This window comes from Nymphaea colorata, unplaced genomic scaffold (assembly GCF_008831285.2).
Source record: "Nymphaea colorata isolate Beijing-Zhang1983 unplaced genomic scaffold, ASM883128v2 scaffold0523, whole genome shotgun sequence".
Lineage (NCBI taxonomy): Eukaryota > Viridiplantae > Streptophyta > Magnoliopsida > Nymphaeales > Nymphaeaceae > Nymphaea > Nymphaea colorata.
In genome coordinates this window covers 6,719-28,564 of record NW_022205029.1, presented here as the reverse complement: position 1 = coordinate 28,564, position 21,846 = coordinate 6,719, and the positions used below count along the sequence as shown (strand labels likewise).

The following is a 21,846-nucleotide window of genomic DNA, read 5'->3' as shown; positions in this document are numbered from 1 at the left end:
TTCGGTGGTGCTCAAAGGAAGACGCTCTATGCCTCCTTCGAAATTAGGAAGAAGCAAACAGATTGATTGGATTTAATCGTGGTAGACTTACAGTTGGATGATTTTGAATTGGATGTAAGTTTAGCTGTTTATGCATTATGAGATCAGGTGGGGTGATGCTAATTGCAGTGGAGACATTGCCATCCTGTGGTACTCTGTATTGAAGATATTAATGTTGATCGAATCCCCTATATTCACCACTTATGGTTAAGGCCGATAATCTATGAAGTTGTTCGGCAATTTTTTAAGTTTTATGCCTTTTGTATCGATTTAATCCTCATCTTCATCACCCTATTCATAATTAAGCTGGTTTTTAAGAGTCTACCTTTATAGTTGGTTCAGTTTCGACTTCAAAAAGAACAGAATTTACTCTTGCTGCAGTTTCTAGTTTTTTATCTTAGTTATCTTCTATTCGTAAAGCTGCTATTTTAGTTGAATGGTATCGAGAAGGGGAATTTCCTGGTTCAGTTATATCAGTCTTTTTCTTTTCTCCTACTTTATCTTTCTCTTTAACTGCGTAAGCTTTTCCTTCTCTAACTTTAGAGCTTCTATTTAGTTGATTTCTTTTTCAACAGTTTCGATGTTTTCAATGGTTCCTCCAGTTCTCTTTAATATGAAGCTAATATTACATATAATCTTGTCAGCTTGGTCAACATTTTTATCATCTTTAAATTTATTTGTTTTTAATTATGAAATATATGTGATTAGATTTGATAGGTTGTAGACGTTTCCTACCTTAAATTCGATGTTCATTGCGCTCTACTATTATTGCGGTATTGATTTTAGGCCAAAAGCTATAGGCAAATAAAAGAATTATGTTTTATTGGATTTTTTATTGTTCTCATCTACGATATCGAACTTACATTCTATCTTTGCTTCCAACCACAGAATCAGGATACCTCCTTAACCTGGAAAAACAGCTTTTAGCTACTTCGGCTTTTCAAAGAAATACATTCTATTCTTCTGGATTGGCTACTTAAATTTTGAATTTTTGGAAGGCATTTTAGATGGAAATGTGGATCTGTTTGTCTCAATTATTCCCGATTGAGAAGTCATCTACTTCAAGACTAATGACTACTAGCAAACGCTCTTCCACCCATTGTGAAATTACAAGTTAAGCCTTACTTCTTTGATCGCTATATTGGACCTGCCACTGATGGCAAAGCTTGAGCCTATTTTCTCCTCTGAAACTTAAGTTAAATATTTCATTATGGCTAGTGGAACTGATAAGCTCTTCATTTAGAAATGGAGTCGATTCCTATCACCCATCTAAATCTATCCATTTCTGCCAATTTTGTTCTCCTTAAGACCTAAAATATAGTTATGGCAGTCGAAGATATGGTTTGGTGGAATGAAGTGGTGAAGGTGAGCCAAGGAATGGGTATTAATAACTCGGAAAATTATCTTCGATGGTTTTTTCTTCACATTTTCTTAGCTTTGCTCTGTTTGAATAGACTCCTCATGGCTGGTAACACTAAACCTATTAATTTAATTGCTTTCTAGTGTCTTTTAGATGATGCCAGATTGCATAGATTAGCCAAGGACAACATCAAATCCTCCCACATACACTCTTTTACTCATATTCTCAATCCCCTTTCCGTTCTTGTCAGACTATAGTCTCCATACATCCACTTTTACAACAATATCTTCTAGCTCAGTATAAAAATATACTGATTTTTGGCAATAAGAGACAGGTTTTTCTTGATTTTTGGGTTCAATGTCAAACATTTCCGATGAATATGTAGATCCAATAAATGATTAGGTATTATTATTGAAGATTATGCAGGATATTTGAAGATACTGTTTTCTTTTTCCCAACAACACATCGATATCTGACACCTCCAGGAACTAAATGCTGTAATAGTGGTAATTGGTCATCATATGATTCATCGGATGATAAAGATGCAAATGTCCGCTAATCTCTGAGGCCCACTTAGTGATCGTTTTGATCTCATTATCAACAGGTTTTATCGTTGTCTTTTTGGGAAGATGGGTTTATATGGAGACTCGTGGATCGTGTTTTTTGTTCTTCATCTGCGTAAAATTATATAATTTGATTTAAGATGAGATGGAATAGCAAGTTTGATGACAGCAAGACCAAGGAAAAAGTGGAGCTGTTATTCAAATAATTCGATAGGTTCATAACCGACAACCACGAAGGAGGGTCAACGATGGAGGATAAGACCGTAGTACGCGAGTGGAAAAACTTCAAATCCCTCATAGAAAAAGATCCAACCGACATCCAAGGGCTTCAAACCTACCTCAACTCCCTTCAAGTCGAGGAGAGGCAGGAGAGCAATTTGCTTAAAACATCACCAGGATCCAAAAGCAGCTCCAGTTTGATCAACAAATCCCGAGCCACTTCCCGTCAGAATATCCCCTTCGAAATCGATAAGACAAAATTGAAGCGGACTACGAGAGAACTTATGGATTCTATTGCCAGAAGCAATAAGGATATGTTCAGGTGGGATAGCAAGTGATTGCCTTTAGAGTAGTTTTCAAAAGATTCAATATACTGAATTATGAGTAGAGCTCGTATAGTGAAAAGCTGTTAAACAAAGATTGACCGTTTTTTGTTAATGATACTGGCTATTTTATAGTATTGGCATGGATCATCTCTTGCTCTTTGGTAGACGAATCCTCTCATGAAATGCCTTAAACTGGTCAGGCAGAATCACCGATCAATTTCAGCCCGATCCTATTGCAGTAGTCGACCTTATTGTACTCGTTGACTTTGATGCCTTCTGCGTTGGAATCAGCATTTCTCCACGATAAGTAAAGGTTAAGTTCTTCTTAGCGATCTTAATAAAGCAATTTTTACTTCGGGATCGGAGAGGACAGTGGATATATGATTATCCTTATGAATTGATCTATTTTATGACTTACCAGGGTAGCTTGTGCCGATGGGCAGCTGATTCTAATAAATTGGTCAGCTTATATCTTTACATCTATCCTGCAAGCGCGTGGTAACACCCGAAAGAATAGAATCTTTTCAAATCATATCTGATACTTTCTTAGTTAGATTGATGGTCAATGATTTTCCTTACAGCTCAGCAACTAAAGCTGGAGCATCTTTTTAACCATTTAGAATAGTTTTTGGTCACTAATGTCTGTGAAATATTGGATTATAAGATAAAAGGATTACTGGATGATAGCTTAGACTAGTTGAATTATTTCAAAGGCAGAGATTGAATGTTGGGAGGAAATAATAGTTAGAGGGATGAATTTCACTCACAATTTCTTAGTATTTTTACAAAAAACCCCAATTTCAGTTTTAGTGTTTAGCAACTGTTTGATTGGTGAAGTAATAGCCATACATAAAGTTTCCCATCATTATATCTCCACTGTAATGGCATTTATACGCTGATTTAATTTTTGATGATAGTGATCCATTAGGTTAAAGGTGCGACTGATTTTCTGCAAGAGTCCTTTGAGAGCTGCCAATTTTATTAGCACTTCTTTGAGCTGAAGTGATGAGACAATCATATTCAGAGAGGAAAGCTCATTCGCCGACGAAGAGTCAGCTATTCTTTAGAATAAGGTAAAGAGAAAATGCTGTCTATCTTGTATACGAGGAATGAAATAAACTGCGGAATAATTCAGCATATTTGTTGATTATCTTTTCGTATTCGCCATTCTTTTGGGATGTAATCTTGACGAACTAGTCATACTGAAGGATAATCGAGGCAGGTTGGAAAGATTGAATTACTTTGTAAAGTATTCGATCAGGATTCGCCAGCTGTTTCCATTGAAAACTGCCAAGTATTGGATTCCTTCCTCATGCTAGCAGTAATAGGAGAGAATGCTGCATCAAGGAAGAAACTTTATGATATATTCACTCTCTACGTCTGGATAAATGCTATGACATTGTTTGGAGAATAGGCTAGCTAGTTGATCGTTGTAGCTCTAGAATGCTGGAATATATTTGCTTAAGTTTTTATCGAACCTTTGCCTGCTTAGATGTTCAGTTGCTTTTGCCTATAATGCAAATTAGATTATTTTGCTATGGTTTTCATAGTTTAGACTCAGAAAATCGATTGTTAATAACTCACTTTTTTCAATATTTAGGCAAGCAGCTATTTATTTGTAGGTATGTTGAAGAGTTTTATCTATTATAGGAGGATTATATGTCTTGTCCTCAAGTTGCTTTAAAGATTAGACATTGCTTTATTTAGTTCTTTAAATTTTCTTAAAATAATTTGGGATTAGCTAAAGCTAAACCTTCTGTTCTAAATTTGCATGTGTTGGCTTGATTTATGGTGTTCCCTCTTTGATATCTCCCAAGAAATAGATGTTTGCATGATTGGTCTTCAGAATTCTTTTTCTATGTCCAACAGATAGTTATGTTCTACCTTCAATTCTTCTCTGCAATAAAGACAATAACCAGATATTCAGTTTTTCCTTCAATGCCAGCTGCGACAGAATAGCAATGTCATTGACAATCGACACAATCGTGCTTGCATTATCTGCCTTCTATAGCAAATAAAGCAAGACTGACATCAAGTCTATCAAGAACTGACTATTCACTTACATTTTTGATGCAATTTGGATAGCCAAACTGCATAAGCATCTTAACTCTTGGGGCTAATCAACCTCATTTATTCTCTTACTAAGATGGTCTAAGATGCTGGGAAATATTAGCAATTTTATTAGATCCTAACCATTAACGAAAGCACACTATTTCTGACACTGTTAGAATATTGGACAAAAAGCTATGGTAAGGAGTGTTATCTATAAGCCATGATGAAAAAGAGAAAAGTTCTCCTTCGCTGTTGATTGGAAAGTTGAGCAAGGCAAAGCTAACCCAAGGAGAAAGTTTGATCAAGCTTTGAATTATCTTTTACGCTACCTTATTTCCCTTTGTCAACTAAAGAGTGGCAAAGCTGAGAAGACAGTGAGACTCATAAGGTAGTTTACATAGCTGTTGTTAGCTTGGTATTCTTTGTCAAATGTTTTAAGAGTGATGAGTTTGGTGGATGGCTTTGGAACATACTTATTGAAGACTAAAAGCAGGAAATCGTTTAATTTGCTCTACTAGATGCTTAGGGTTAGGAGATGGTTGAGGCATTTCTTAGGCTCGAAGTTAGCGAAGTAAAATTCAATCAGTTTTGGAAAGTTGGTAGAAGGAGGGAATTTTTTATGAAAATCTACAATTTTATCTTTAAGGAAAGTCAAATTGGCCGTTCCTATTTGGAACAACATCTGATTGATGTTAGCAGCGGCTTCTGCCAATCTTTGGCCCAGTATCCTATTGGGTGTGATTGCGATCTTATTGAAGCAGGAGATGACAAATTGAGAGAATACTAGTTAGAAGCACTGAGCAGTTTGATGAGATTGCATATCTGGATGAGCCTGAAGAGGTGCTTCTCGTGGTAAGTTCATTTTATAGTTGGTATATTGTAGTCTTGATGAAGTACATGTCGATTTTGTCCTCGCTGATCGCCCTCACCGCTGCGTCAAGCTTCTCCTCCCCATTCTGCAAATATGCTTACGTTCTCACCATTGGCATCGATGCCCAACAGCATGCCGTCGAGCAGGCTTCCAATGATGCGAGGGCCAATCGATTCAACATCAACTGATTTCCAGCTCTCAGCATCCCCACTGTTGAATCCAATCTTCACCGCAGAAATGAAGAACTATTTGGCGTCCTTCCACCCATCGTCCAATTTGCCAAGCACTTCCTCTGTCCTGATTTCCCCTAACAGTCCTGCCTTTTGGACTGCTCCTCGAAAACTTCCAAAATTTATTCATATTACAAGATCCTTAGCTTAAGGTTGATGGCTACTCCCGCAACGATGACATTGAGATAGGCACCATATTGGCGAATCTGCTTCCCTGATAAATCTAAGAAAAGATTCCCTGTTTCTCAGTATGCCGAAGAGGAGAGGAGTGATGATGTTGGTCGTGATGCATTTATCCACTACTTCCTTCACGAATGCGAAGATAGGCTACAGTTCGTCAGTTAGGGGAGGAGAAGGGTGTAGAAGTGGAAGTAATTGAAGCTAGGATGGAAAAATATAGTGAATTGTTCAGCTATGCAAGTTAAAGCAGTAATTTGCGGCACCTTTTATCCTTTAGAGCCGGCACAAGTCCATTGTAGAAGTTGTTGATGCCAGTAAAGAGGATATCCCTATCTTTTCTAAGGAAGGACTTGCTACCGACCATCAAGTATTCCTTGAGTATGTATAAGTTAAAAGAAAGCTTCCAGTGAATGCATAGAGAGAGTAGCATCCCACCCCTTTTCGAGGGCACCATCAGCATTTTCCGCAACATTGGTATCATTTCCGCTTTCGATGATACGTTGCTTGAGCGCATCCATTCTGGAGAGGATGTGGAGGAAGGCGTCCAGAGGCTCCACCTACTTTAAGCATCCTTTACGTATATATCGAAACCGAATAGAGAAAGCTTTGTTATTTAGTATCGGTTGATCCGCAAAAGGGGAAGATAGTCCGACTGTAAAATGCTCTGGAATTGCTATCGAAGATTGGACTCGTATCCACTTTTCCTTTAAACGAGTTACTGCGATAGGGCGGTCATGGTTGCATTGAATTTTTAGTTGATTTCGGATATGTGATTGATTTAGAATTTGAGGATGGACTAAGTGGTGAAGACGATACTTCGGCAAGGGGCAAATTGGAGTGATAGACTTGCGAATGCGTGGCTGCGAGAAACTCGTCCTGATAGGTGAGGAGTTGGTGCATCTGTTCTGCGATTTTGGTGATTTTTTAACTCATAAATTTGGCGATTATCAAAATTAATTATTCAATTTTGAAGAGAAATAATGGTAATAAATAGGATCATAATTGTGCAAGGACGAAATTAGCAGTTGATAGGAGGAATTATAACTCCTTGGTGTGCTGGGTTGGACTGAACCCGACTATTACGGCCTTGTCCTTTTCTTAATGTATAACTTTGAGGATGAAATCTTGGATTGGAAGATGCATTCGCAGATGCATATAACGTTGTTCTCGTGATGCTTTTGAAGGGATAGAATAGAGAAAAATTTAGCTATTTTTTTATTGAAGATTTGCTTATTGCTTATCCTTAAGCTTGGAGTGCTAATCCATGTGGAGTGACTATTCATTGCTATGCTCTCATATCGGTCCACATCTATTGGCTTCATGAGGAGATACTTGCTAAAAGTGCAGGGAAGCAAAAATTATACCTATTTTGACTGTCCTCCCTGCATCCTCAACTTCATTTGGATTATAGGAAGACTAAAAGGAGTCCCCTGCACCGTTGCCTAGATTTTTATCATTTCCTGCTTTCCCTTCTTCAGGTCCTTAGCTGAACTGTGGTCCGAACGAATCACCAGTTGAGAAGAGGTTATTATTTAAAATTTGGATAGCTAGAGATTTTTTGATGCAGTTAGGTACAAGATAATGCTTAGAGCATGATCTTTTCTAAAGTGAACGAACCCAATCTCAATATCTGAGCTCGAAAAAAGCAATCCTTTGCTTTTTAGGCAATTCTTCATTAATTTTTAGCTCCTATCCTTCGGAAAACAGTCGATATACTTCTCAAGATTCAGTGGTGAGCTCGCAGGAAGTATTTGCCTTTTTGACTGGTTGCAGGAAAATGATGAGCTGAGCACATTCCCTTGTGAATAATTTGCGCTGATATCTGCATAGTTGGGGATTTCTTGTTTGCTGTGAGTAAACTATCCTTTGGTCAGCGATTGACGGTGCTTGCTCTGCATTAAGGCGATGCGTTTATACTGTCGATTTATGATTGACTTGCTGGTGTTTTTCGTGCTGTTGAAACTGGCCTTATTGGAGTTTTAAAGACTGATTTTGTTTGTGTACTATTGGATAGCCTTATTTGTTGAAGCGTAACGAATCTTTTGAAGATATAAACGATTGCGAAGGCTACAGGAGTGGTTATCTCTCTACTATGGTGCTTATGATTGTGTAATGATTGGCCTTCGCTATCTTTTTAGCTAATTTCGATTTACCTGGATTTGGTAGATCTCATAGACATTCATCCTATTGTGGTTTTTATCTTTATTCTAGCCGATGTCTCTGCTTTGTGTTTGAGAATTTTGACTTTTTTGTGAAGAGTTATCAGAAAAGCTGATATTCTTCTATTAAATAGAGTCATTTGCAATAATCCTTTATACTTATGACATCATTTGGTAATCACTTTTTTCAAAAATCTGTGAAGAATCTTTCAGTATGGTTACATTTTGAGGTTTTCTTCTTTTGGACTGAAGATAGATGACGTCAAGATGGATTTGCTATGAGACTAAGAAGCTTACAGTGACTTTTTGCTTTTAATGCTTTGTTTGGACTAGTTTAGATACATTTTTCTCTTGATAAGTAGTTGTCTGATACCATATTCGTTCACTTATGGCTATTATCTTGCTAATTATTGAGCTGGAGGGGCCTAATGTTAAGGACTCTCTTTGGTCTCAGGCAAATGCTAATGATTCAATGGCTATTTGCAGGTAGAGTCTACTTTTAGCTTGCTCCAGCAGCCCAAATGATGGACAGAGCTCGATTCTTTAGAAATTTCTGTAATTGTCTTGTTAGATGCTTCTTCTTAGCTGCTTTTACTGGAAAGTGGAGGACCCTCGACGGCATAGTCATCATAGGTCTACAGGCCAAAGTCCTAAAGTCGAAAGCCTAAAATGTTGGCAACTTTTCTACGAAATGAGTCAAAAGGAATGGCTTTTTTCTTGAAGCGTAAGTAAAGAGGATAAATTAAGTTGATCTTCTGCTTGAGCTCATCTCCTTATTTCATAAGAGATTATGTTATCTCCTATCTGCAGTTTTACCGAAGGCTTGACCATTCCTTTTGGAACACCTTCAGAAGCTGGATGTTTTACACAATCTTCTATTCATATATCAGCGCTTCGATTTTGGCAGTAGCCTCTCTTAGCAGTGACTTTAATTTTGTCATCAGTTAGCCTGAGCTTCCACTTCCACTGATGCTTTGACTTCCTGATATATTCTTATCTTTGCTTTTAGTTCCTTTGCTTCCACTTACGTTGCTTTCACTGCTTCCACTGGCACTTTCGCTTGGACTATTTTCACTTTATCGTATTTATGGTCTGTTTGATTTTTCCAGCTTGACGGAGAAGTTGATAATACTTGACTTCATTTTTGCACATTCTGCCATTAGTCTTTCGTCGCCTTCTATTACCTTCAATATCTACTAGTTTTGGAGTTCCTTCTTCTCCAAATACTCGTTGAATTACAGCTGGATTCTTTTCATGAGTAAAATCTATGGAAAAATGAAATTGCGCTCTTCCTTCAGGTAGGCATAGAGACGAGCCATTTCTGATTCCTCTCCAATCTAGTTGTGAGGAAGGCAGATTGCCCATATCTCCAAGCACTTTAAACATTCGCAATAAAAGTCCAACTTGTCCTGCAAAGACGCCTCTACATGAGGGTAAACGAATCTTCCTGCGTTGAGGCCTTGCTAGCCAGGTACTTTGGCAATTTATTCGAATATTTCTGAAAGAAAAGGAGCGTTATGGGCGACGACTATAGCATAGACATGTCCCTGTCTGACGAATGAGTTGAAGAGTCCCAAGTATATTTTTTTCTGTGGGAAATGCCTGGAGATGTCAGATAGCATCGATACGCACAGGTTGATTGCGGGGATAGTCAAGAGCGCATCCTCGCTCTCAAGCAGTTTTCGCACGCTTCCACTGATGCTCTGCTTGAACACAACTTCCTCTTTCAGTTTCCTTGCGATGAAGTCTCCGAACACTTGTGGATTCAGCCCTTTCACTTCCCTCAAAAAAGTAACCCGCATGGCCTGTATTTACCGAGGAGTGTAGTCTTGCTCAATCGTCAGGCCACCTTTTCTCAGGGTGGCAGCAACTAGCTAGAATGGAGAGGGAGCTGAGGTTTAAGTGCGGAGGACATTTTCGTAGGGTTTGATGGCGGCTGCCAAAAGTGCTATTGCGGCAGCCCTGCGTACAAATTTCTGTCCAAGCTTCCTGATGCCAATCGATTACCTATATCCACGGTCGATGAAGTAAGTCTCTAGCTCTTCCTCACTGCGCGTACGCGTGAGGCAAAGAGCAAGGTCAGCGATGATGGGCAGCAAATATATCTGGATAAAGAGCAGAACAGGATAACGAGCCGTTGAGAGGAGTTAATAGGTTGCATGCAAAGCGTTGTACTTGGTGATAGGCAGTTCGTTACGGGAATTTAGAACCTATTCGATTAGGAGAACGTGCCCGTGAAGGCAGCCACTATATGGTTGGATGAGTTACATATCTACTTGCTGGTAATTGAGTCGGAGCAGCTCGATCCAGTTGGGCATGGAGGAGTGGGAACTGATGAGTTTGTAAAGATCCTTGGCGGTAAACACTCCTGCTATCTCAGCCATACCACTTTATTATTTCGATAACTTTAGCCAGTACCCAGCCCATCGAAGATTATTTTCAATCAAATGGTCACAACCTGGCTCATCATTTCGCAAGGAGTGAGATAGTGGCCCCTCGGATTTTTGGTTTTTTGTGAAAATAGTGTTTGAAAAATAAATTGAATCATTGGGTATGTTTATTGCTTGTTGTTTTTACCCATATTGATGGAAATATATGAATAGGTATATGATGATAATGAGGAAGTGGGGTATTGTCGATTTTGATAAAAAGTGATCGTGACGGGACTTGAACCCGCAACCTCAAGACCCGTAATCTTGCGATCTACCATTGATCTACACGACCAGCCTAAACATTTCGCCCCTCACCCACATAAATCACCCTCTAAGGATCGGCAGCAACGGTATATTTCTCGCCTGCCTATATGCGAAGCAGGTATATACTCACCAACATCATCAATTAAATCAAAGATGGGCCATTATATCTTGTGTATTATTAAATTAAGGCCATGAAATATCTTTGCCTTCTGGCACTCCTCGCAGTTGCATTGTCCATCGCCCCCAGGCAATTGGCTCCTGAGTTCTCAGCACTCGCAGTCCTTCCCGATAACTCTTTCGCCACCCTCAAGCTTTCGGACTTCCGCTCCAAATACGTTGTTCTACTCTTCTATCCCTTCGATTTCACCTATGTCTGCCCCACTGAAATCATCAGCTATAGCGAGCGCGCCAACGACTTCAAGAGTAATAATCCCTTCATATAGAAATTGGAGCCGAAGTCATTGCTGTTTCTGTTGATTCGCACTTCTCTCACTTGGCCTGGAAAAACACTCCTAGAGAAAAGGGAGGATTGGGACAGATCAACATTCCCCTTTTGGCTGACATCACCAAGGAGATTTCTAGAAATTACGGTGTGTTGGTTGAGGACCCTTCCGACGGTCTCAACGGAGCCACTTTGAGAGGACTTTTCGTGATCGACGGAAAGGGAAAGATCAGATCGATCACCATCAATGACGAGCAAGTGGGCCGCAACGTCGATGAGACCATCAGAATCATTCAAGCATTCCAGCACGCTGATCAGCATGGAGTTGTCTGCCCTGCTGGATGGAAGCCTGGATCCAGGACCATTGTTCCCGACCAGGACAAGTCTAAGGACTACTTCAAGCAACAAGATCTTTGATCCATCCATCCAAATACTTACATCACACACTATACTTTTCAAAATCATCAGTTTATCATTTGGGATAAATCCCTTGCTGAAGGTCTCCAGAATGTCTGGTGAAATGTTTCCCTTGCAATATGGGTAAATCCGATGTTGATTTCTTTTGGTGCTTTGTCGATTTCAGGATAGCTTTAAAGTAGCTAGAGGAAACCGCGGACAGGTTGGGTGAGATCGATTTCGTAGTAATCGTTGATGGTGAAGTGGGACTGCATTTGATGCCAATATAGTACTTGGAGCAATGTTTGAAGTTGGGATGCTTGGAGGGGAAAGATTTTGGGTAAGGATTGACTTCAATTCCGTGATTAAATTCACTATGCTGTTCTAGATTTTGGATGAATTTTCGTATCTTTGATTCTACATTGCCCTTCCATGGCACAAATCATCGATCTTCTCACCCATGACTGAAATTTCAATGAAATTGCGATACTCTGCGAAGAAGTCAAAAGGAGCAAAGAGGTCCTGCCAGCTTTTTTTGCCTTTGTTTATTTCCTGTATCAACTTTGAAGTGAGCCTGAACTGCTTGCGGGTGATGTTGCTAGTCACTTTGGAAATGTAGTGGCCTGCATTCATGTGTGGCTAGAGAGGAGTGAGGATACCATTTAGCTTTAGAGAGGACGTTACAGGGACTTGTTTTTTCGATTATGACTGCGATGGACCAAACCCAGTTGGCATAGATAAAGAAGAAGCGATCAAGCAATTGAAGGCAGAGTAGTTGGGTAAAGTTGGCAAATTTTGGCAAGCATTATGGAAAAGGCTGCACCACCCAGGTATCCATAAATTTGGAGTAGATACCTTTGTTCTTTGCCCACAACTTGATGGCTTTCAAAGCAACACGGTAATTTTTATACTTATCAACATACTTTTTCTTGAGGTATAGAGCAGTTCTGTATCCATTGATGCTCCTTAGTTCTTGAGGATTGGTCGGTACGTTGATATCTGAGTTTGCGTCCGCTTCAAAGAAATCTGGATTTTTGCGCATGAAATCTTGGCTAATGATGGAGAGAAGAAGGTCGATTTGAACACCGTAGAGGGTAAGCCTCATGAGAGGAACGATTGCGTCAGCTAAATAAAAAAGTTTTTTACGTATTGAGAATATCTCTTTGAGATGTCGTGCTTACGGAAGTAATTTGCGAGTATGACGAAGAATGACGTTCTCTATTGATGAATTCGGGCACGATGCAGAGCATATCGATGTCTCCATCGTAACTATTAGTCTTCAGCCGATAGCTTCCAAAGACTTTGAGACCGTATCCGAGCTCAGCAAAGTCGAAGTTGGGGTGTTTGGTGGTGGTGGCAATGTCAGCCATCCACTGGTCGACGATTGCGGTGAGTTCTGATACGATGCGTTCCTTGATGTTGGTCGATTCGTGGCTATCATTATAGTACTTGGAGAGGATGTCGTTGAGAATGGTGAGGTCTTTCTCATCCATCTATGCGTCGCCCTTTGTGCTGATGATCTGGTGAGGGTTTTTGAACTTCTAGAGATACTCGTCCGGGGAAAGACTGTACGATTAGGACTTCAAAAAGTTCATAATTATAATATAATGTGCAGTCATGATAGCTATTCAAACACGACAGGGATGGCTACCATTTTCAGTGATAAATGAGTTACCAAATACAAATTCAAGAAAAAACTATTGAAGGTAAACTCTAGGCAGTTTGTTGATGATCTTCGCTTCTCAATTTATTGATTTTAATTTGTTTATTAATAATTTCAGATAAAACAACATATCATGGGCAAGAGATGTCTTATATTGATTGCCTTGGCTGTCCTGATCACGCTAGCTGTGGCTAGGAGCAACCACAATACAAGGTTGTCAAGTCCAAAGCAAAAAACTAAATAAGTTGTTAGTACTGAAAGCGACGTTGAAGAACCGTCATTGGAAGTTGTAGAGCCAGTTGTCTAAGAGAAAAAGAGTAAGAAATAAGGAAGAAAAAAAGTGAAAAGACTGAGAATGAAGTGAAAGAAGATAAGACTCCTCAAGGAAAATCGAAGAACCCTAAAGATACGAAAAAGACTGATAAATCCGAAAAGGCTAAGAAGGCTCCTGAAGTTAAGTCTAAGACCACCAAAGAAGCAAAAAAAGCTGAAAAGGTTGAGATTCAGGTTAGAGAAAAGAAATCTTCTGAAGGAAAATCGAAGGCAGCTAAAGAAACAAAAAAGATAGAAAAAGTTGTTGAGCAGCCAAAGAAAAAGGCTTCATCTGCTGAGAAAGCGAAGGCCTAAGCACCCAAGTAAAAGGCCGCTCCTAAGAAAGAAGATAAGGCTGCTTCCAAGCAGCAAAGAATCACCCAAAGCGGAACCCAAGAAGAAGGAGGCCTAGCCAAAGCCAGCCTCTCCCAAGAAGTAAGCATAGGCCCAAACCTCCAAAGAAAGACGAAAAAGCCAAGAAGTAAGCCAAGGTGGAAGAAGAAAAGCCAAAGTCCAAGCAAAGGAAGCTCCCAAGGCAGACAAGAAGGCTGAGAAGGTTAAAAAGTTGAAAAGGCCGCAAAGGTAGAACCAGTGAAGCCCGAAGCAAAAAAGTAAGCAAAAAAATAATAGAAAGCCTAGTCTAAATAGAAAGCGCCAGTTACTACAGAAACCAAGAAATAGAAGAAGGCTGAAAAAGCAGCTCCCTCGAAATCTGCGCCAAAGGAAGAAGTTAAGTCTGCTTCTGATGAAAAACCTGCGAAAAAATCATAAAAAAAGGCCGAGTCTAAAAAGGATAAATCGAAAGAAAAAGCTGAACCAAAAAAATAGGAAAAATAAGTTTAAAAAGTTGCTGAAGCTAAGGAAAATGCCTCAGCAACTAACGAAACTATTGCTGTCTCAGAGCCAGTCTAATAGCCCCAACAGGATAGGCTGCGAAATAAGAACCAAAGCCAAAGGACCCAGTGAAGAAAGAAAAGAATAAATCAAAGGGAAAAAGTGAAGAAGCTGCAAAAGAGACTGCTGCACCTGTCCGACCGCGGAGCCTGTAAAAGTTGTTGAATAAGTGGTGCCATCTCCGTCCCTGAGCCAGCTCCTGCAGCTGAAGAGCAGCCGAAATAAACCCAAAACATCGAAGCAGTTGCAGCTGAGCCAGCAAAGGTTGAAGCAACTCCCGAGCCAGTTGAAGAGTAAGCTGAAGCTCCAGTTCAAGCAGTTGCAGCTGAACCAGTTTAAGAAAAAGTTGAAGCAACTTTTGAGCCAGTTGAAGAAAAAGTTGAAGCAACTCCCGAGCCAGTTTAAGAGTAAGCTGAAGCTCCACTTCAAGCAGTTGCAGCTGAGCCAGCATAAGTCGAGGCTACGCCCGAGCCAGTTGAAGAGTAAGCTGAAGCTCCAGTTCAAGCATCCCTCTAGGTCATTGAAGCCGAATAGGAAATCCAAATAGATTAAAACTGATCGATTTGACTTAAATAATAGTATTAGATTATAATCTAGCATAAATTGATGCACTAATTGTTCTTTGGGAATAACTATCGAGCAGAGCCACCAAAATATAGGATTATTAACAGCAATAAATGAGTAAAATCTTATGGTATTGATGAAAAAAACGTCATTAGGCACGGAAAGCACTTTGTTGATAGATCACATTTTCTGGATTTATTAATTTTAATTTCTTATTTATAAATATCAAATAAAACAACATATCATGGGCAAGAGAAGACTTATATTCATTGCCTTGGCTGTCCTAGTCACGGTAGCATTAGCATGGAACAACTACAATCTAAGGCTCTCAACTCCACAGCCAGAAACCCCATAGGTTGTGGTTGCTTAAAGTAACATAGAGGAGCCGAAAGTGGAAATTGACTAACCAGTTGTCTAGGAGAAAAAGAGCAAAAAATAAGGCAAGAAAAAAGCTGAAAAGGTTGAGAGTGAAGTTAAGGAAGAGAAATAAGAGAAAACTCCTGAAGCTAAGCCAAAGGCCGCCAAAGAAGCAAAAAAGAATAAAAAATCTTCAGATTAGTCAAAGAATAAAGCTGAATAACCAAAGAAAAAGGCTTCATCTGCTGAGAAAGTGAAGGCCTAAGCACCAAGTAAAAGGCCGCTCCTAAGAAAGAAGATAAGGCTGCTTCCAAGCCAGCCAAAGAATCACCCAAAGCGGAGCCCAAGAAGAAGGAGGCCTAGCCAAACCAGCCTCTCCCAAGAAGTAAGCATAGGCGCCAAAGCCCCAAAGAAAGACGAAAAAGCCAAGAAGTAAGCCAAGGTGGAAGAAGAAAAGCCAAAGTCCAAGCAAAGGAAGCTCCCAAGGCAGACAAGAAGGCTGAGAAGGCTTAAAAAGTTGAAAAGGCCGCAAAGGTAGAACCAGTGAAGCCCGAAGCAAAAAAGTAAGCAAAAAAATAATAGAAAGCCTAGTCTAAATAGAAAGCGCCAGTTACTACAGAAACCAAGAAATAGAAGAAGGCTGAAAAAGCAGCTCCCTCGAAATCTGCGCCAAAGGAAGAAGTTAAGTCTGCTTCTGATGAAAAACCTGCGAAAAAATCATAAAAAAAGGCCGAGTCTAAAAAGGATAAATCGAAAGAAAAAGCTGAACCAAAAAAATAGGAAAAATAAGTTTAAAAAGTTGCTGAAGCTAAGGAAAATGCCTCAGCAACTAACGAAACTATTGCTGTCTCAGAGCCAGTCTAATAGCCCCAACAGGCATAGGCTGCGAAATAAGAACCAAAGCCAAAGGACCCAGTGAAGAAAGAAAAGAATAAATCAAAGGGAAAAAGTGAAGAAGCTGCAAAAGAGACTGCTGCACCTGTCCCGACCGCGGAGCCTGTAAAAGTTGTTGAATAAGTGGTGCCATCTCCGGTCCCTGAGCCAGCTCCTGCAGCTGAAGAGCAGCCGAATAAACCCAAAACATCGAACAGTTGCAGCTGAGCCAGCAAAGATTGAAGCAACTCCGAGCCAGTTGAAGAAAAAGTTGAGGTTCCACTTCAAGCACCCCCCAAGCCATCAAAGTCAAAGAAGAAAGCTAAATAAGCTAAAGCTGATTGATTTGCCTTAAATAATAGTATAAATACTCATTGACAACATTTTGAGATCCTAATTATTTCTTCGGTAGTGGGTATCGACTTCTATACAACCAGATACTAATTAACCGCTACTAGTGGGGTTATAATAATTGACTCTCAATTTATGAAAGAAGAGGAAGCAAGAGAGCGTCTCAAAAACGAGAGAGCTGAAAACCAGAAACTGAAGGTCCACAAGGACTTCGGGTTCCTGATCGAACTCAAGCCCATCTTCATCAATCGACGGACCGCCAAATATCTTTTGGAGGAGGGAATTGATGCCCCCATCGACACATTCAAGGAAAATCCCTTCGAAGCATTCATCTCCTACTTCAAGTACGACTACGACGGCAGAACCATCGAAAAAGTAGCCAGCGCCAAGATCTCCAGTGATAAGGCAGAACCATTGAGAGACTAAGTTCTCACCATGAAACTCAAGGAAAAGGCATGGTTCAACGTCTGTGATCAACTCGTCCACAAAGTCTAGGGAAAGGTTGAGTAAATTGAGGACGGCCTGATCACCGAAGAGCAAGGTGATACTGAAGTGGATAAGGAGAGTGAAGAAAAAGAAAAAAAGCGCACAGGGTTCCATTATGAGGTGTTCCTTGAGAGAATTGAGTTCAGGAACTCAGAGAAGATGGAAATTAAACGCAAGATCAATGAGCAGCATCGTGAGAAAGGGAAAAAGCTCTTCTTGGAGGAGAAGTACTACGAGGCTAGCAAGGTGTACAAGTTCCTCATCCACATCTCTGAGAACTTGGCAAGAAACAACCCCTACACTGCAGAGGAAAAGGGAGAGCTGGAGAGCATGAACATCACTGCTAAGCTCAACTACATTCGATGCTACTTCAAAATCAAAGAGGAATGGAACCTCCGTGATTTGGCTGATTTTGCCAAGCAAACCCTTGATTTCCTGCTGAAGAGGAAGCCAAACGACCACATGACCCACTTCTACCACGCGAAATGGCTCTTCAAGGAAAGATTTTTGGACGATGCCCTCTAGGCAGCCAAAAAATCAAATGCCATCAAGCGAAACGAGGCCACTGAAAGCCTGATCCTCGAGATCGTGACAGAGAAGAAAACAAGGGCAAGGTCAGAGTGGAGGTTAAGAAGTGATTGTGATTTTGATTTGCTCTAGAACATGGATATATGAAATTTCTGCCATGCGTGTATTGGCGGTGCAAAGCTTAATTGCAAAATATGGAAGGGATTTGGAGAATTGTCTTTGATCATTATTATTTTTGACTATTCAAATTTGGCGGTATGAGCAAGAGGAACCAAAAAGAAATCAAGAAAACAAACAATCTGCACAATTATTTCAATAAAAATAATCAGACAGAAGATAAAAACACGCAATAAACAATCCTCAAAAATTAAGGCAAGAGGAGGCAATACCCCAATCTCAACGAGACCTCAATACGTGAAGAAAAAAGCTCTTCTCCTCCTATTCCAGCCAAAAAGCATCCCATTTTCTCGGTTGCCAAGGGTCGTGAGGCTGCTTAATTTCTATTTCAGTGTCCCAGGCTCGCATAATTGGAAACATATCTGTAGGGTAAAGTCAACCTCCAAAAGAAAATAGTAATCAACATCATAAAAAAATACATCCAGTCCAACTCCATTCCTTGTGGAGCAGCAAATACGCTCCTAACGATTGCTCCGAGCTCTTTAATATCACTGCAGGCCATAAAATCAAGGATTGGCTCAATGCTTTTTTGAGTATAAAAATAAAATTTGTGAAGAGTCGGATAGCTTCATCAACGATTACAAAGAGGAAAAATCATGCAAAATCTATAAGAATATTCGAGAAAATCAGTGGCAACTTTTGGCACTTGTTGTCAGGGGTCGACCAGGAACTGGCAAGGCCTCAGCAGTCAGGGCAATAGCGCATGAAATGTAGATTGATCTTCAAGAATGCGGAAACGAATACAATCAAACCAAGTACCTAAAGGAAAAAAATGAGTCAACCCAAAGCGAATCAGTAAAAACTGCTATAAGTCGTAAGATCAAATTAGAAAAAATGCACAAATGATAACCAAATTTTTACCCCCTGTATAGCGAGAGAAAACAGCAGAAACAAAAAGAGCCAAATGATCCACAACGTAGGTTAGATCTTCCCAACAAGCGAAGCGAATAAGTTTTACAGCGAGCTTAGCCGTTGCATTTAACTCTCAAAAATACCATTCATCATGACTGACTCCTGTGACAGGCTTCCCAAATAGTGTTAGAAATACGATGTGATTGAGTTTTAGTTTGGCTCTAGTGAGCGAATCTAACACATTCTTTGGGTAATTTACCATGTGGAAAACATCCTGCAAATAGACACCATCAAATAAATTTAAAAAGATGCCCTTTTCGATGAAATTAATGAACAGATATCTAATGTCACCTTTAGTCAGCTAATCTCGATGCAAAAAATACATGAGATATGCTCTCTTTTCAATTACAGACTTGACTACATCTTCACATACCTACAACAGAATCACAACTTAGAATCAACTGATCTCAGTCCACTTTTCATGCAAAATATCGGCAATACACGAAGGAAAACTTTTGGATTAGATCCAGTTTATCGATTTTCAAAGCTAATATGTTATAACGACAGGAGAAGAAATAGGAGTTCTTCCCAGTACCCTGGATTCTGATTAAGATCATAATCATAAGGGCAAGGATTGTTAATTTTATTAGCATAAGCGAAGGCTATAGCTGGTATGCGCTTAGGACAAGATAAGGTATAGAGACGAAGGCAACTTGAGGCATTCATTCATGAAATACAACTAATGGTCATAGGATTCATACTCATGCATTCCTAGGTATTATGTTGTATATAGTACCATCCACCGGCAAGTGAAGAAAGACATCATCCAGAATATTAATCTTTAGATAAATTCCATCCCCGATAAATTCAAATCCACGCTTCGTGTATCATAATTGCAGTTCCTTCCGATGCTAATAAAGGAAAAGCGGTCAAGTCGGAACTCGAAGGCCAGTGATGACGCCTATCATAAATTTTTCAGCGAGAATGAGTGTGTTTATATAAACAGTTCGCCCATCTAATCAAAAACTAATGATTTGCATATCTTCTGGATCAATCTTACCACAAGAGTATTTTCAATATTTCATACTCTTGCATTAATTCTTTTATAAATCGCATAAAAACGGCATAAAAAGATAACCCCCCAATTCAACGCTTCATGAAGGGACTTTCATGTGAGAAATCATTTCTATAACTTGTCAGATGTTAATAGATGCGATAATCTTTAAAATTTAAGGTCCTATATCTGTACATACTTATAATAATAAGCAATTATATGAGTACTAAGCTTCAAAAGACAAAAGCTGGCTTTATAGCCAAACTTTAAGCCATCCTTTGCGTAAGACGGATCTCATCTAGAACCAATAGCTTTCCAACGTGGTGAGTTGGAGCAATTCGGGAAACAGTTTTCTGATTCTTGACGTCAGCGCTTTCGAGTCAGGAGTGCTGGGAAACTATTTCAGACATAAACGCATGAGCAGCTTCATCCGCCAGGTAAAGACCCTCATATCCAGCTCAACATGTACGGCTTCCATAAGCAACGCTCGGAAAAAGAAGCACTCGAATTTTACCATCCCTTTTTTCAGAAAGAACAACCTGATTTGTTTGCTTCATAGAGCGAAAGAAAGTCTCTGAATTGTCCTTCAAAGAGAACCAACCAGAGTGCAATTCCAGGAAATCACAGTCAGAGCTCTTCCATAGTGATAAATGCATGCCCAGCATAAAACTGATCGAACCCGAGTCTTAGGACAACAATGAGCCTAGTTTTAAGTTCATTGGCTCCAAAATGACGCTGAGACTCAACGAGGCACTAACCTCACTCTGTCAGGTGGAGTTCGATGATGAAGAAATCGTCCAAGAGTAGCGGATGGACAGCATACACCATAAATCTTACCTTAAGGGGATTATGAACAATCAAACAATGAGGATTTTGAAAGCGTCCTCCTGCCCATCGAAGAGGAAGATAAATTAATTTTTTTTGATGAATTTATAATACGTTTTTATGAGATTTCTGTTTTATAGTTAGATCGAAGAATAAACTCTAGAAATAGATAGGATCAAGGCAAATTTGAAGAACCTTTGGCTGCATTTTTTTTAGAATCCCATCAGAAGGATAGCTTCTTACACCTATTTTCTTTCCGTTTGTAATAGTCTTTATACTAACTATTTGGCTCCCTTATGTTTGAGTCAACTCTGAGCTAACTTGTAATTAAGGCTTTAATCTTTGTCTCTTTACTAAATCTTTCAAATCGGCTATATTTGCTTCTCACCTTTTCGTTAAAATACCTATCTATGTGCAAGAGATTCAATCCTTACTGGTATACAGATACACTTTCTCTACGAATCACGTCCCTGCACAGTGGGCAATCATGCAGGTTTTAGACTGTGTTGAGGCAAACATCGCATACTAGGTGCTGCTGGAGGCAAATCATCATTGGCTTGCGCTAGAACGAAAATGGTAAGAGGCAAACTGGACACTGCTAATCTCTTTCTTGCGTTAAGGTTTTTTAGAATTACATACGCGCAAACTCTGAAAGATGAAGGAATAAAGTTGCTGTATTCAGTTCTTTTTTCAGTTTTATCAATGTTTTTTCATCTTATGTTAGCTACTATATCTACTATTCTTGTTCTTCTTGGTCTTCTTCGCTTTGTTCAGAATAACTAATTACTTCCATCATCTCCGATGATGACTCATACTCATTTATTTCAGAAGATAAACTGAATGATTTTTCGATATCTTCACTTCTCTCCAATTATTCTTATTATGATTAGTAGTCTTCAAATCTTTCATTTTAACTTGATTACTCTCCACAATCTTTTAATTAAAATTTTGTTGCCGCAAATGTGCCTTCTTATTTGCAATGAGAGTACATATAGCATGCGTGGCACATGGATAAATCTTTATTATTTCTTTTTTTGGTGAGCCTTCTTTTGCATTTTTGGCAAAAGGTTCGAATGAATGCCTAAGTATGATCTTTAAGATCCCGACACCCACAAGGCAAAAGAACTTCCCGAGAGAATTTAAGTGCTCGACTAATTTCGCGTATGCATAGATAGCCATCACATCCGGGATGGTAGAATGCTTCATCTTGCTAGCACTTTCTGCTGCACCTCAAGCATTGGTACAGATTGTCAAGCTACGCATTTTAACAACCCCTACAAGTGAAGCAGAGGTTGTTGTGGATCTTGCACTCTTGCCTTATTTAACAACGTGAGGAAAAAGGCTTTTTACACTCTCCACATATCAAGTCCATAATGC

The 21,846-nt window shown here is 39.5% G+C and overlaps 1 non-coding gene across 1 annotated transcript; it reads right to left on the bottom strand.

Moving 5' to 3' along the window:
- Positions 1–10,651: 10,651 nt before the first annotated feature.
- TRNAR-ACG (transfer RNA arginine (anticodon ACG)) lies at positions 10,652–10,723 on the bottom strand. The gene has a single exon. It is a non-coding gene; the product is annotated as a tRNA-Arg (tRNA).
- Positions 10,724–21,846: the final 11,123 nt, after the last annotated feature.